This window comes from Schistocerca gregaria, chromosome X (assembly GCF_023897955.1).
Source record: "Schistocerca gregaria isolate iqSchGreg1 chromosome X, iqSchGreg1.2, whole genome shotgun sequence".
NCBI classification, from domain to species: Eukaryota; Metazoa; Arthropoda; class Insecta; order Orthoptera; family Acrididae; genus Schistocerca; species Schistocerca gregaria.
In genome coordinates this window covers 773028982-773045769 of record NC_064931.1, presented here as the reverse complement: position 1 = coordinate 773045769, position 16788 = coordinate 773028982, and the positions used below count along the sequence as shown (strand labels likewise).

Here is a 16788-nt window from a genome sequence, read left to right as displayed (position 1 = left end):
CTCTAAACTGTCTGCGTGACGATGATGAACTCACGCTGTCCGCAAGACCCCCAGATAGAACAGGCGTGGAATCAGCTCAGAGGCCGGCCGGTTGGGGCCGAGCGGTTCTAGGCGCTACAGTCTGGAACCGCGCGACCGCTACGGTCGCAGGTTCGAATCCTGCCTCGGGCATGGATGTGTGTGATATCCTTAGGTTAGTTAGGTTTAAGTAGTTCTAACTTCTAGGGGACTGATGACCTCAGATGTTGAGTCCCATAGTGCTCAGAGCCATTTTTTCAGCTCAGACGTCAGCTACACCCCGTGTCAGTATCCAGGATATCGGTCCAGATAATAAGAGTTGTGGGACAGCTTACCACCGGAGAGGATAAAAATGCTTCCCTACAGAATAAGAGTATGCGTCCTTGCTAGAAGGTGAGCAAAAGTATCATACTGATAAATGGGCTAATGCTGCCAATTTTTTTTTTAATTTGACTCGACTTTTTAGTCGCCGAAATAACGTCACGTACACTCTTAAGCCGTGAAGTTTCATTTCGTTCCCTGCTACCCTTCTGGGTGCTCCATTGTTTTTATCAGGCATCGTACATGCTTGAAGACGTTCAAAACTCGATATTTACTTCTGTGTGGTAGATAAAACTAGTACTCTCCTGAGATACAATATCAGTAACGACGGGAGCCCACTAGAACTTTTGATTTCTTGAATACGAAGTGTGTTAGGCCACTGCACGTTTAATTTAGCGGAAGTACTCTACAATATTTTCCACATCTAGGAAAGAACAGATGCCGCTTCCTTGTTTTTGCGGTGCCTTATTCCATATTAGGTTTTCCAACGGCTTCTTGCTTGTGAATTGAGAGCGAGGGAATGCCTCAGCGGCAGTTATCTGCACGAAGTGACAAGACCGGTATAGAGCCAGCAGTAATCGCGGCTAAAGACTAGCGGCCTTGCCAACAGCTGCCACCAACTCAAAGCCAGAGATCAGGCGTTTACGACTTCACTAAATGAGGGCGCTTGTTCAGAGCCCTGTGTCTTCTGATAAATCACTGCAGCAAGAACGTGTTCTACTTACAAAATTATTAATGTACTGTCTCAATCGCGTATGTCACGATTTTACAGCACTAGTCCTCTAAATTATTAAATAATAATAAGTAAGTGTGTAAATATGTTGCAGCGAACTCTGCTTCTTTGTAGATGAAAGTTATATTAAATAATGTTTCCTTTTAATCTCAAGGTCATTAATTCGAGCAAACTGTGAGCGGTTCCTCCTGTATTCTAACGTAATGGTCTGATAACTTCTATTAGGACATGGCTTTAACCTATCTTTTTTTTCTTTCTGCTAATATGCTATACCGCAGGTCTTATGCGACATGCCTCATTTTCATCGAAGAGTTTATCGTATCTACACGTTTCGGCAGCGTATAATACAAAGTATTGATACTCGTTCGACGTTGGAAATATGAGTTACGGTTTTGAAAGATCACTTGATATTAACATCGGAATAAATACTAGAGTAAAAGTATGGTCGACTGCCATAATGTCTGTCTGGATGAACTGATGGTCCGTCTATTATGATTTTCTCAAACGATTCTTAAATAATAATAAAAAAATTTGCACCTTAAAAAATGACCTGATTACACCAGATACAGCAGCGGAAACTTCAGATTACCGTGAAAATTAATCTTATTATTATTATTATTATTATTATTATTATTATTATTATTATTATTATTATTATTATTATTATTGTTTATCCCATTCCTGAACGAAACTTTTTTGCGTTGCAGGAATATTTATTAAATTTCCCCTTTTTCTAAGACGTTACCCTACCGGATATATAACGTACCACGTTAGCCCATCCGGTTTTGAAAGGTAAATAAATTAACGATGCGATACTTTGTATTGAATAACATTTTATCATTACTATTTTCTGTCTACAGTCGCTTTCAAAGGTTTTTATGCAGATATAAATGAGTAGCCTTGTCTGGCTGTCCGATGTCGTCATACTGCGGGCATCGTCGACTGGAAAATGGTTTCGTCTACACTTGGTATCCGAATGCTGTTCACTCTTGCCATGAATTCACATTTGTATCAACTTTGTCAGGAAACATTTAATAACTTCTTATTGTGAACTGATACTCTCTCTTCTCGCTGATTCTCAACGTCTAAAGTGTGTTTGTAAATACAGACGAAGTCTTCTCAAAGGTTAGTATTCGTTCTCGCTTAGTTCGCGTACATTCATTCTCTTATGAACGCATTTAGTACAGAGAAACATGTGAATGATGCACTTAGTTGTAAATCAAAACGTCAGCTACTTCCTATTTTTATTAAATTTCCTGTGAAATGCCCAAATCCCAAGTCACGAAAACAGCTTTTTGGTACATCCTCTATAGTGAAACAGCAGTTCCTGATCTCTTCCGTCCTCTAACATCAAACCGAACGTTTTCTGAAAGTGTCTAAATATCTGTCAACTGCACGAAGGGTTTACTATCAAAACTTGCTCTATGACCGGAAAAAAAATAAAATCTTGCCGCAAAATCGTTCAGACAATAGTTTCGTACAGTGAACAGCTGATAGCTGCCAATGTTTTGAAAACAGCTGTTTGTACCTCAATTCTTAACCGCAGCCGGTATTATTTATCGTTGTAATGATTATTAGCTACGTAGTTTCATCATGGCTGAAGGTCCACTTGTTGCCTATTCACGTATGGGGTATTTTTCTTTTGTCACTAACACAACATTATGCAGTAGTTATAATTTAGTATTCGTCTTAGCACACAGAAAAAAGACGTAGGTGAACTGTTGTAACAATGCTAACACGGTGCAGCGGTTCTGAGATAAGCATTATCGGAAAGTAGTAAAAACAGGTTTCCAGTCTTGTCCATATTATTACGTCATGCTGGTCAAGCTGTTGTAAAGTTTCAAACCGTAAAAAGTTGCTCAGGCAATAGCTATTATTTTCCTTGTGCTCAGAGAATACAGTTCTTAAACAACACAGATATTCTTGTAAACTGCAAAAGGATAAAGAAACTGACAGAATAATAACAGACGCAATGTCCAATAACACACTACCAACATGTATGCCAAACGGTCTGATCTGGATGTCACCTGGGAAACTTATAAACAGGAACTGATCGAAATGCTTAACACAGAGAACATTTCACGTAGTATGAAATATCTCACAAGGGAATGGTAAGATTGATCTAGTGTTAAGAACAACATAGATCTTCGGAATGTAGGTACTCAATGGAGTATAAAATCAGTATTTTATAACATATGTTGCGTCATTCTAAACGAAGCACCAGCACAATTAGACGAAAGTCGTAGAGGAAATAAATTGTAACTTCGTTCAAAGAACTATCCCAGCGTTCGTTTGAACTGAGTCATGCAGTCCATGAAAAACTTATACCAAGACATCTCGACTGGTATCTGATCCCGGTCGTAGCATTAATTAAATATAGTAGGAGTTTCCCGACAGCAAAATGGTGACGGACACTTCCACTCCAGACCAGAGAGAGCGCCGCCTGGCAGATAAAAACTTTATGCTAGGCTGCGGATCAGACTGCAGATTCAAGCTTGAATTCGGCCGTCTGCCCTACTCGAGTGGCAGTCGCCCGTGAGTGGCGGACAGCCACGTTCGAGTCCGTTTCCTTGTCGATCCATCACATTTCGAGTGTACAGCCGCCGAAACCGCGTTTCTTCAACTGACATTTCGGTCGGATCCCTTTCTCTCATCTTCCGAATGAGCTGACTCACTGATGCCACAACGACCGCTTCCGTACAGTTTTTCAGCTCACTCTGAACGTGTCCGCAATGTATACGGCTGAAATGTCAGTTGAATTTCTGCGGCATCACGCCGGAAATCTAATGGATCAATCAATACGCCGCGAAAATATGACGATACACACCATTACTCGCACTGACAGTTTGATCCGTAACATGTTTCACTTATTCTTTTAGCAGCTTTTATTATAAAGACTGTTGTATATGTTTGATTATTGTGTCGATATTTATTATTTGTTCCTCTCTCCTCGTGATTAGTGGGTTTCCGTTAAGGAATTATGACAACGCTCTCGTATTTTAGTACCAATAACGTTTATTGCGATTTTTCTAATTTGTGGAGCTAAGTAGCTCACGACGGCTGAAGTAAACAGGATAAAAGATGGAGTCTGGCAGTAGTAAGAAAAGCTTTCCCCGAAAAATAGAAATATGTTAACAACGCATACAACGCCAACTGTTAGAAGACATTCTGATAATTTTTGTCTGACTTTCAACATTGTACGGAAGTAAAACGTGGCCTGCAAACTGTGCAGACAAGAACGGAATAGCAGGTTTTAAAATGTGGTAGTACTCAAGAATACCGAACATTAGATGAGTCTCTCGGGTTACTTAGGAGGTGGTACTGAACCGAAATGGGGAGAAAAATTTATTACACAACATGACTAGAGGACGGGATCGGTTAGTAGAATACATCCTGAGGAATCAAGGAGTACTTAAATTGGCGATGGCGAGAAGAGTGGTACGTTAAGATTTTGGAGACCACAGCTTGTTTGCAGTACGTAGGTTCAACTGGATGTAGTCTGCCGTAGTTATACGAAGAGATCTGCATAGGTTAAAGTAAAGTGACGAGTGGTACCAAACAAGTCGAGACAACAACAACAACAACAACAACAACAACAACAACAACAACAAGACTTGAAAATCAAATGGATGAAGATGTCAGCGAATACGTAGTGTTTGAAACTTTCATACGATAACAACGATGTTCTGAAACATTCTGAAAATTACAAACTGTGGTTCGCAAAGACAGCAGATAGAAGTTTTACAGAGTGGCTTACATTAAAATACGTTTTAAAATTGCAGTATTTATCGTTTTTCAAAATTTTCAGGTGGTGTATTACTCATTCTCAAGATCAGTGTGTAAGCGTTTGTGCTGAACATTTGAAATTCCCGTGCTGTATAGGAATATTTAATCGCATCTCTAGATGTTTCCGGTTTTTTTCGGAAGGCGTAATCCTCATACAGTACACACACTTAAGTTCAGATCGAGAAAAAGATTGTCATACTAATAACAGAAAAACGTCCTCTTCTAATGAGTAAGCAACTCTGGCGCGCATCACTAGACAGACATGTGGTATAATCTAGTGTGTGTCAGTAATGAAAAGTCATAGAAACACTCACCAACTGTGAGTATTCGTTTGTTGTTCCAATACTCGGCCAAGATGCGCGACAGTTGTTACTTGTGCTCGGGACTCAGGGGGGCGTACCATCTGTCGCAGGAGACGATGTTCAGCTAGGCGCGGGAGACGTACTCACCAGCAGCAGCAACTGAGCCCAACTGTGACTTGCGCAGCGCAAGCACGGGCCCACTGACCTTCGCAGGCCTCGTCCTCCTTCTGCACACGAGTAAACGCCACCTGCCGCACGTTTCACGAAGGACGCGCAGGCGCTCATCGCTGTCACCAGCATCTATCTACCTTACAAGAGGAAAAAGCTATATACCTTAACAGAAGGGAATTCTCGTTCGTCGCTCCAGTCTGCAGATACAAGGTGGTCCATTGATAGTGACCGGACCAAATATCTCACGAAATAAGCATCAAACGACAAAACTACAAAGAACGAAACTTGTCTAGCTTGAAGGGGGAAACCTCCTACATATATCTCGCGAAGAGACCATGAGGATAAAATCAGAGAGATTAGAGCCCACGCAGAAGCATACCGACAATCCTTATTTCCACGAACAATACGAGACTGGAATAGAAGGGAGAACCGATAGAGGTACTCAGGGTACCCTCCGCCACACACCGTCAGGTGGCTTGCGGAGTATGGATGTAGATGTAGATGTAGAAACCAGATGGCGCTATGGTTCGCCCGATAGATGGCGCTGCCATAGGTCAAACGGATATCAACTGCGTTTTTTTAAAAATAGGAACCCCCATTTTTATTACATATTCGTGTAGTACGTAAATAAATATGAATGTTTTAGTTGGAACACTTTTTTCGCTTTGCGATAGATGGCGCTGTAATGGTCACAAACGTATAAGTACGTGGTATCACGTAACATTCCGCCAGAGCGGACGGTGTTTGCTTCGCGATTCATTACTCGTGTTAAAATGGAGGTTTACCAATTGCGGAAAACGTCGATATCGTGTTGATATATGGCTATTGTGATCAAAATGCCCAACGGGTGTGTGCTATGTATGCTGCTCGGTATCCTGTACATCACCCAAGTGTCTGGGCCGTTCGCCGGATAGTTTCGTTATTTAAGGAAACAGGAAGTGTTCAGCCAAATGTGAAACGTCAACCACGACCTGCAACGAACGATGATGCCCAAGTAGATGTTTTAACTGCTGTCGCGGCTAATCCGCACGTCAGTAGCAGACAAATTGCGCGAGAATCGGGAATCCTAAAAACGTTGGTGTTGAGGATGCTATATCAACATCGATTGCATCCGTCCCATATTTCATTGCACCCGGAATTGAATGGCGACGACTTTGAACGTCGTGTACAGTTCTGCCACTGAACACAAGAGAAATTACGGGACGATGACAGATTTTTTGCACGCGTTCTATTTAGCGACGAAGCGTAATTTACTAACAGCGGTAACGTAAACCGGCATAATATGCACTATTGGACAACGGAAAATCCACGATGGCTGCGACAAGTAGAACATCAGCGACCTTGATGGGTTAATGTATGGTGCGGTATTATGGGAGGAAGGATAATTGGCCCCCATTTTATCGATGGTAATATATATGATGCAGTGTATGCTGATTTCCTGCGAAATATTCTACCGATCTTACAACAAGATGTTTCACTGCATAACAGAATGGCGATGTACCTCCAACATGATGGATGTCCGGCACGTAACTCGCGTGCGGTTGAAGCAGTATTTAATAGCATATTTCATGACAGGTGGATTGGTCGTCGAAGCACCATACCATAGCCCGCACATTCACCGGATTTGACGTTCCCGGATTTCTTTCTGTGGAGAAAGGTGAAGGATATTTGCTATCGTGATCCACGGACAACGTCTGACAACATGTGTCAGCGCATTGTCAATGCATGTGCGAACATTACGGAAGGCGAACTACTCGCTGTTGAGAGGAATGTCGTTACACGTATTGCCAAATGCATTGAGGTTAACGGACATCATTTTGTGCACTTATTGCATTAATGTGGTATTTACAGGTAATCACGCTGTAACAGCATGCGTTCTCAGACATGATAAGTTCACAAAGGTACATGTATATGTCTGAGACTATTATAGCGCCATCTATCGCTAAGCGGAAAAAGTGGTCCAACTAAAACATTCATATTTCTTTACTTACTATACGAATATGTAATAAAAAATGGGGGTTCCTGTTTAATAAAACGCAGTTGATATCCGTTTGACCTACGGCAGCGCAATCTAGCGGGCCAACCATAGTGCCATCTCGTTTCCCCCTTCAAGCTAGACGAGTTTCGTTCTTTGTAGTTTTTTCGTTTGACCCTTATTTCGTGAGATATTTGGTCCGGTCACGACCAATGGACCAACCTGAATACATCACAGATGTCTGATACTTGAAAAGATCCCTGGAACCATATACAGAGGGGTCCAGAAAAATGTAGACATTCGTTGGTAGTTAATATCTTTGGAACAAAATGACATATCGTTGCAGTTTTCAAGGTAGCGTGGCTCATTTTTTCTTCAACAGGTCTTGACGAACGTTTTCCAGCAGACGACAGTGCAGCAATGAATGAAGTCCGGTAGTCGATTGAGCAACGCAAGGCACTATTGAAGTGCTAGTAGAAGTACAGAAATATGATGAGGGTACAACAGCAATGGCATAGTGTGTACGGAACTCAACCACCAACATATTCAACAATTTATCGTGTTCGGACGAATTTGAAGCCGACGATACTGTTCAGGATGTGCATAAGTCAAGATTTGGCCGACCAAAACATCAACAGGTCAAGCTTCCAGTGCTGCTGTGTTGCAACATTTAACGAGGTCACCTCAAAAATCTCTGAAGCAAGGTGCACGTGAAAGCGGGGTAAGCCGATCAAGCGTACGACGAGTTGTGAAGGCTGCAAAGTGGAAAGTGTACTTTTCAAGATCTCTGCTCGGTATGAACGAGGACGACTCGGATCGAAGGATGGAGCTCTGTGAGTGGTTTGAAGGCATGCTTCGCGAGGATGAACGGTTTGCAGGGATGGTTATCTAGTGTAATGGGGCGTAGTTCAAACTTGAACGGTACTGTATGCCGTCACAACTGCGTGTACTGGGCTCCTGAAAATCCTCACGTTCACGTGGACAAACATGTTAACCTACCGGGCGTTAATGCGTGGTGTAGTCAGTCATCGCGTGGTTTGATTGGACCATTCGTCTTTGAAGCTACCGTACCTGGTGAGGTGTATCTTAATATGCTGCAGACATCGGCTTTACTTGCCATCCGAGAGGTGTTCGGAAATGAAAGATTTTACCTACAACAAGCTGACGCTCCGCCTCACTAGCAAAGAGATGTCAGAGCCTACGTCCGCCTGCTAAAAAATATTCAAATGTGTGTGAAATCTTATGGGACTTAGCTGCTATGGTCATCAGTCCCTAAGCTTACAAACTACTTAACCTAAGTTATCCTAAGGACAAACACACACACTCATGCCCGAGGGAGGATTCGAACCTCCGCCGGGACCAGCGCACAGTCCATGACTGCAGGGCCTAAGACCGCGCGGCTAATCCCGCGCGGCCCGCCTGCTTATGTGGGTGGTAACATGCTCGCCTCCCTTGCAGGCGGGCCCAGTTTTGATTCCCGGCCGGGTTGGAGACTTTCTCCGCTTGGGGACTGGGTGTTGTGTTGCCCTCAACATCTTTCATGCTCAGCACAGTGTGTCGTCGATTGAAATAAGACTTGCATTTGGCGGCCGAACTTCCCCCGATGGGGCCTCCCGGCCATAGATTCCATACTCTCATTTCATTTTTGTCAGAGTCTACTTTGATGAAAATTTATCTGGATGATGGATAGGTCGAAGAGCAGCTGTCGAGCACCAACCGCGGTCTCTAGACCTTACACCTCTTGGCTTCTACCAATGGGAGACCTTTAAAAATGAAGTTTATCAACAGAAGCCAGCTACACTGAAGAGCTAGGAGAAACCACCGAGGCATCTTGTGCAGCTATCACACTGGCAACACTGACAGTCGTAGTTCTGTCAACAGTTCAGCGGCATCGATGTAGTTTGGCTGCTAATGGGGTTCGCTTTGAAACACACAAAATAACCTCTCGCCCATGTAAGAATTGTAACGGTATGTCATTTTATTCCACTAATATTGACTATCAAAGAGTACCTAGATTTTTATTGGCCCATCTGTGGTTTCATTTGACGAAAACAGGCGGGATCCCTCGTTTCGTTCGATGCTGAGGTACTATTCTAATACGGTTCCAGAGCCTCTGGAGTGCTGTTCGAGTTTATGGGGAATACCAGGTGGGCAACTTAATCATAGCTAAAACTTGGTTTAAGAATCATGAAAGAAGGTTGTATACGTGGAAGAACCCTGGAGATACTAAAAGGCATCAGATAGATTATATAATGGTAAGACAGAGATTTAGGAACCAGGTTTTAAGTTGTAAGACATTTCCAGGGGCAGATGTGGACTCTGATCACAATCTATTGGTTATGACCTGTAGATTAAAACTGAAGAAACTGCAAAAATGTGGGAAATTAAGGAGATGGGACCTGGATAAACTGAAAGAACCAGAGGTTGTACAGAGTTTCAGGGAGAGCATAAGGGAACAATTGACAGGAATAGGGGAAAAAAATACAGTAGAAGAAGAATGGGTAGCTCTGAGGGATGTAGTAGTGAAGTCAGCAGAGGATAAAGTAGGTACAAAGACGAGGGCTGCTAGAAATCCTTGGGTAACAGAAGAAATATTGAATTTAATTGATAAAAGGAGAAAATATAAAAATGCAGTAAATAAAGCAGGCAAAAAGGAATACAAACGTCTCAAAAATGAGATCGACAGGAAGTGCAAAATGGCTAAACAGGGATGGCTAGAGGACAAATGTAAGGATGTAGAAGCTTATCTCACTAGGGGTAAGATAGATACTGCCTACAGGAAAATTAAAGAGACCTTTGGAGAGAAGAGAACCACGTGTATGAATATTAAGAGCTCAGATGGCAGCCCAGTTCTAAGCAAAGAAGGGAAGGCAGAAAGGTGGAAGGAGTATATAGAAGGTTTATACAAGGGCGATGTACTTGAGGACAATATTATGGAAATGGAAGAGGATGTAGATGAAGACTAAATGGGAGATACGATACTGCGTGAAGAGTTTGACAGAGCACTGAAAGACCTGAGTCGAAACAAGGCCCCCCGAGTAGACAACATTCCATTAGAACTACTGACGGCCTTGGGACAACCAGTCCTGACAAAACTCTACCAGCTGGTGAGCAAGATGTATGAGGCAGGCGAAATACCCTCAGACTTCAAGAAGAATATAATAATTCCAATCCCAAAGAAAGCAGGTGCTGACAGATGTGAAAATTACCGAACTATCAGTTTAATAAGCCACGGCTGCAAAATACTAACGCGAATTCTTTACAGACGAATGGAAAAACTGGTAGATGCAGACCTCGGGGAGGATCAGTTTGGATTCCGTCAAAATGTTGGAACACGTGAGGCAATACTGACCTTACGACGTATCTTAGAAGAAAGATTAAGAAAAGGCAAACCTACGTTTCTAGCATTTGTAGACTTAGAGAAAGCTTTTGACAATGTTGACTGGAATACTCTTTCTCAAATTCTAAAGGTGGCAGGGGTAAAATACAGGGAGCGAGGGGCTATTTATAATTTGTACAGAAACCAGATGGCAGTCATAAGAGTCGAGGGGCATGAAGGGGAAGCAGTGGTTGGGAAAGGAGTGAGACAGGGTTGTAGCCTCTCCCCGATGTTATTCAATCTGTATATTGAGCAAGCAGTAAAGGAAACAAAAGAAAAATTTGGAATAGGTGTTAAAATTCATGGAGACGAAGCAAAAACTTTGAGGTTCGCCGATGACATTGTAATTCTGTCAGAGACGGCAAAGGACTTGGAAGAGCAGTTGAACGGAATGGACAGTGTCTTGAAAGGAGGATATAAGATGAACATTAACAAAAGCAAAACGAGGATAATGGAATGTAGTCAAATTAAATCGGGTGATGCTGAGGGAATTAGATTAGGAAATGAGACACTTAAAGTAGTAAAGGAGTTTTGCTATTTAGGAAGTAAAATAACTGATGATGGTCGAAGTAGAGAGGATATAAAATGTAAACTGGCAATGGCAAGGAAAGCGTTTCTGAAGAAGAGAAATTTGTTAACATCGAATATAGATTTATGTATCAGGATGTCGTTTCTGAAAGTATTTGTTTGGAGTGTAGCCATGTATGGAAGTGAAACATGGACGATAACTAGTTTGGACAAGAAGAGAATAGAAGCTTTCGAAATGTGGTGCTACAGAAGAATACTGAAGATAAGGTGGATAGAGCACGTAACTAATGAGGAGGTATTGAATAGGATTGGGGAGAAGAGAAGTTTGTGGCACAACTTGACTAGAAGAAGGGATCGGTTGGTAGGACATGTTTTGAGGCATCAAGGGATCACAAATTTAGCATTGGAGGGCAGCGTGGAGGGTAAAAATCGTAGAGGGAGACCGAGAGATGAGTACACTAAGCAGATTCAGAAAGATGTAGGTTGCAGTAGGTACTGGGAGATGAAGCAGCTTGCACAGGATAGAGTAGCATGGAGAGCTGCATCAAACCAGTCTCAGGACTGAAGACAACAACAACAACAACAACCAGGTGGGCTGAGTCGTGAATGAGTATCTGCGTGCTAGGGCAGTCCGTGCAGTTGTGCAAAACCATTGTGCCAGCATGGCGTAGTGGTTAACGCATCTGTGTAATTAGCAGGACACCTGGGTTCTGATCCCAGCCTTGGTACAAATTTCCATTCGTTGCCTTAGTCTGCATGTATACATCATGGAAAGAAAAGCGTCAGCAAACTTGTTCTCTGTTCCAAATGGTCTCTGTGACGATTCCGGGGCTGTGCGATGAAAGGCAGAGCACAGATAGTTACTTGTGTTTTACTGTCAGTTTCTCTCTGTAGTTGTTGCAGAATGACACCTCCAGCTTTAATGCGATTTGCAGTTCGTGCATGCAGATACAGTATTGTGTCGGTAACTGCAGGTGGCGTTTACACTCTGTAGACAAGTTACTTAACACTTTGCCGCCCGCACACCTCGTACAACTTTATTCGCTTAGCGCCGGCAGCACTAATTTGTATTACTTGGCTTGTCGCCAGCCGCTTGTCACCTTTCCGTTGATGACAAGCTTCAATCACATTGACATTTTTACACTTTAATTTTTCCGGAAATCCTCTTTTTTCGGTATCGTTCCACAAACACGAATTTTCTTTTCAAGTAGCTTTTCTGCAAGTTCTACACTGTTATAATAATTATCGGTGAAGAGGTGATGTCACTTTTCGTAAGAAGGTGTCAATAGTTCCATCACTGCTTTTGCCAAAGACTGTACAGCGCCGGAATATATCTTGAATGAGGAAATGTATCCCGTACTCGAATCATACAGCATTGGAATGAGTATGCCTTATTTCCTAATTTTCGACGGATTGTAAACTTTAAAATTTAACCATCCGCGTCATGGTATCATTCCTTCATCAATCGAGATGTTATGACTTGGATTAAACGTTTCTTTAAACTTTTTGGAAAAATAATCAATTACGAATTCCACTTTGAAAGTCCGGTTGTCATTATCCGGTTTATTGTTGTTTTCCGAAAAATGTAAAAATGATAATATATGCTTGAATCGGTGTTCTATCAACGGATTCGTTGACCAATAATCATCGATCCTTGCTTTTTTTTTACAGTTTCCGTAAGGATAGCGAACCTAAATCATTTTCTAAGTTCGGGTCCCGTAATGTCGGCAAATTTCGCATTTTCTTCCAGTTTCCTTCTATTGTAATTTTGACTGTAGTACTTGTTCGTCTCGTTGGTAATACACTCCTGGAAATTGAAATAAGAACACCGTGAATTCATTGTCCCAGGAAGGGGAAACTTTATTGACACATTCCTGGGGTCAGATACATCACATGATCACACTGACAGAACCACAGGCACATAGACACAGGCAACAGAGAATGCACAATGTCGGCACTAGTACAGTGTATATCCACCTTTCGCAGCAATGCAGCCTGCTATTCTCCCATGGAGACGATCGTAGAGATGCTGGATGTAGTCCTGTGGAACGGCTTGCCATGCCATTTCCACCTGGCGCCTCAGTTGGACCAGCGTTCGTGCTGGACGTGCAGACCGCTTGAGACGACGCTTCATCCAGTCCCAAACATGCTCAATGGGGGGACAGATCCGCAGATCTTGCTGGCCAGGGTAGTTGACTTACACCTTCTAGGGCACGTTAGGTGGCACGGGATACATGAGGACATGCATTGTCCTGTTGGAACAGCAAGTTCCCTTGCCGGTCTAGGAATGGTAGAACGATGGGTTCGATGACGGTTTGGATGTACCGTGCACTATTCAGTGTCCCCTTGACGATCACCAGAGGTGTACGGCCAGTGTAGGAGATCGCTCCCCACACCATGATGCCGAGTGTTGGCCCTATGTGCCTTGGTCGTATGCAGTCCTGATTGTGGCGCTCACTTGCACGGCGCCAAACACGCATACCACCATCATTGGCACCAAGGCAGAAGCGACTCTCATCGCTGAAGACGACACGTCTCCATTCGTCACTCCATTCACGCCTGTCGCGACACCACTGGAGGCTGGCTGCACTATGTTGGGGCGTGAGCGGAAGACTGCCTAATGGTGTGCGGGACCGTAGCCCAGGTTCATGGAGACGGTTGCGAATGGTCCTCGCCGATACCCCAGGAGCAACAGTGTCCCTAATTTGCTGCGAAGTGGCGGTGCGGTCCCCTACAGCACTGCGTAGGATCCTACGGTCTTGGCGTGCATCCGTGCGTCGCGGCGGTCCGGTCCCAGCCCAGGTCGACGGGCACGTGCACCTTCCGCCGACTACTGGCGACAACATCGATGTACTGTGGAGACCTCACGCCCCACGTGTTGAGCAATTCGGCGGTACGTCCACATGGCCTCCCGCATGCCCACTATACGCCCTCGCTCAAAGTCCGTCAACTGCACATACGGTTCACGTCCACGCTGTCGCGGCATGCTACCAGTGTTAAAGACTGCGATGGAGCTCCGTATGCCACGGCGAACTGGCTGACACTGACGGCGGCGGTGCACAAATGCTGCGCAGCTAGCGCCATTCGACGGCCAACACCGCGGTTCCTGGTGTGTCCGCTGTGCCGTGCGTGTGATCATTGCTGGTACAGCCCTCTCGCAGTGTCCGGAGCAAGTATGGTGGGGCTGACACACCGGTGTTAATGTGTTCTTTTTTCCATTTCCAGGAGTGTATATTCAAATAGATCATTCCCAATACATAATTCTACGATATCTTCGATGCTCTGTGTATCTTTGGGAAATGTGTTTGGACCCGGAGATCCTTCATATTTATTGTTGGTCGTCGGAAAATCAAAGTCTGACCACTGTGCACTGTCTTCTCGTCTGATTCATCCGAACCTGTTGGCAACCGTAGCGTTCACCGAATTCTTCTTGGACGTATTTCAATATCTTCCTACGATTCTGCTTCACTTTCTTTTTTTGATATCCAGTGTCTTCTTCCCAATCAGCCAAGTCGTCCGGAACGTCAGACAAGACGTCCGCACATTCATCGGAAACAATCGTATTGTCTCTTTCGTCTGCCATGATGAAAGAGCACAAGTACTTATAGAAACAAATAACTTGTTGACGTGTGTAACTTACTGTTACCTAAACAAAACACCAACAGAATACAAAAGATACTAAAGTGCTGTCGCCGACCACTGCGCGATATTATACTCACGTCACCACTCTGGTGTCGCCGACCATTGAGCGATACTAACAAAGACCGTGTAAAAAATAACTAGACTCATTGATGGTGCTGCAGTCGTGGGATAATTTGAACATTCGGCTGGACGCCATTATAGTGTTTGTAGTCTGATGTGTTGTGTAGTATTGTTGTTTATGAAGACCCTGATTCAACGTTGTATATTTGTTGGGGCATACATACAGTATTTCTTACTCGTAATTCTAGTGTCTGTAGGTTCCAGTCAAAAGAAGTACAATGGTGAAGAGTTGTGCACCGATTAATTATACAAATAAATTCGAGAAAGGTACGAATATTAGATTTCACAGGTGTGTGGATGTTTTAAGTTATTTGTACGTCAGTGCACTTGCTTAATAAATGTCTTTGTAACACGGTATTAGCATAATGTCTGTACATCTATTTGTAGGTTTCCTTTCTCAAAACCACAGCTGTTACAAAAATGGTTACACGCTGTCAGGAGGCGAGATTTCCGACCGACAGAATACCATTTTATATGTTCCGATCATTTTGAAGAAAGTTGTTTCCTTGCAAATTACGTAAATCGCACAAAGCTGAAAGATGGTGCTGTTCCATCCATCTATCGTTTTTCAAACCATATACAGCAAAAGGTAAATTTTTCTTTGTGAACCATATTTTATTTTAACTATAAAAGTTTTAAAGAGGTTGAGTTGCAAGCAACACGAAATTTGAGTTAGCAGGCTTTTTATCGTTATAAAATGCAACTGAATGTGTCTAATTGTAATCTGATTTCACAACTTCTCTCGATGGAACAGTTGTTGAGTTTTATTTTTTCATGCATTTTCTGGGACAAATGGAAATTCAACACAATAAGGAAAACACAATGTAGGCACAATATCATCAGTTCACTGTCTGAGAAATCTGTAAAATAGTTGGATACAATATGATCCATAGCCTACTAAGTGTAACAGTGTGCTTTAAAGTAAACATATTACCAAATAGCTTATCTTCATAAGCTGTTTGGTAATATCTTTAAAGTCTCTGTAGTATAGTTCTGAACAAAAAAGTAAGTGTGTGTGTTTTGAAATGTGCTTTTTTCTGTAAATACTCAGCATCTCAGCATATAGTTGAAGTTATAATCGTATGTGTAGTATAACCTTGTACTTTGCTTATCATAATGTTTATTGTGTTTAAATCATGAAACAAGCAACTAACTAATTATCATAAGACTGTTTTGTTCTTCACTCTCCTATTTTAGTAATGTTGATAAATATTTCTGTTTTGGACAAATACTCCACGTACCTCGAAAACTTCTACTAAAGCAGCTAGCTCCACTGCCACAGCTGAACAAGAAATGGAAACAGAACCCACAACAAGTACTGGTAGTGTTAACAACCATCACATTTATTCACTGCCAAAAAGTCCAAGGACATACAAAAGACAGTGTAGTGAAATAATAGAAAAGAAAGATTGTGTGATTAGAAGCATACGAAAACAATTGTATGCAAAGAAAGTGAAGTGTGGAAGGCAAGAAGAGGAAATAAAGTGTTTAAAGGAGCTTGTGACTGATTTGCAAGCCAAAACCTTAATCAGTGAGATAACTGCTGGCTTAATTGAAGTGACTTTTTCCGATGTCTCTGTAGAATTATTTAGGAGAATGTTTTCTGACAAAAACAATGAAAACTCTGAAAAACTGAAGCCATTTCCATTAACTTTGTATTTTTATTTTCCAAGTGCATATGAATACGTGTGTGACTCATTGGACTTAGTTTTGCCACATCCAAATACACTAAGATGCTGGTACAACTCTTTAGATGGAAAGCCAGGGTTTACTGCTGAAGCATTTTCAGCAATTTCAGAAAGAGCAAAGCAGA

The 16788-nt window shown here is 42.6% G+C and overlaps 1 protein-coding gene across 2 annotated transcripts in view; it reads right to left on the bottom strand.

Annotated features, from left to right (window-relative positions):
• LOC126299177 (UNC93-like protein) overlaps positions 1–5392 on the bottom strand; it is a 400303-nt gene extending 394911 nt beyond the window's left edge. The window contains exon 1 of one of the 2 annotated variants that reach the window (XM_049990944.1): positions 5173–5392. The gene's annotated coding sequence lies outside the window, so the exon portion shown is untranslated. The remainder of the gene's footprint in view (positions 1–5172) is intronic. The other variant, XM_049990943.1, reaches the window with a different exon arrangement.
• Positions 5393–16788: the final 11396 nt, after the last annotated feature.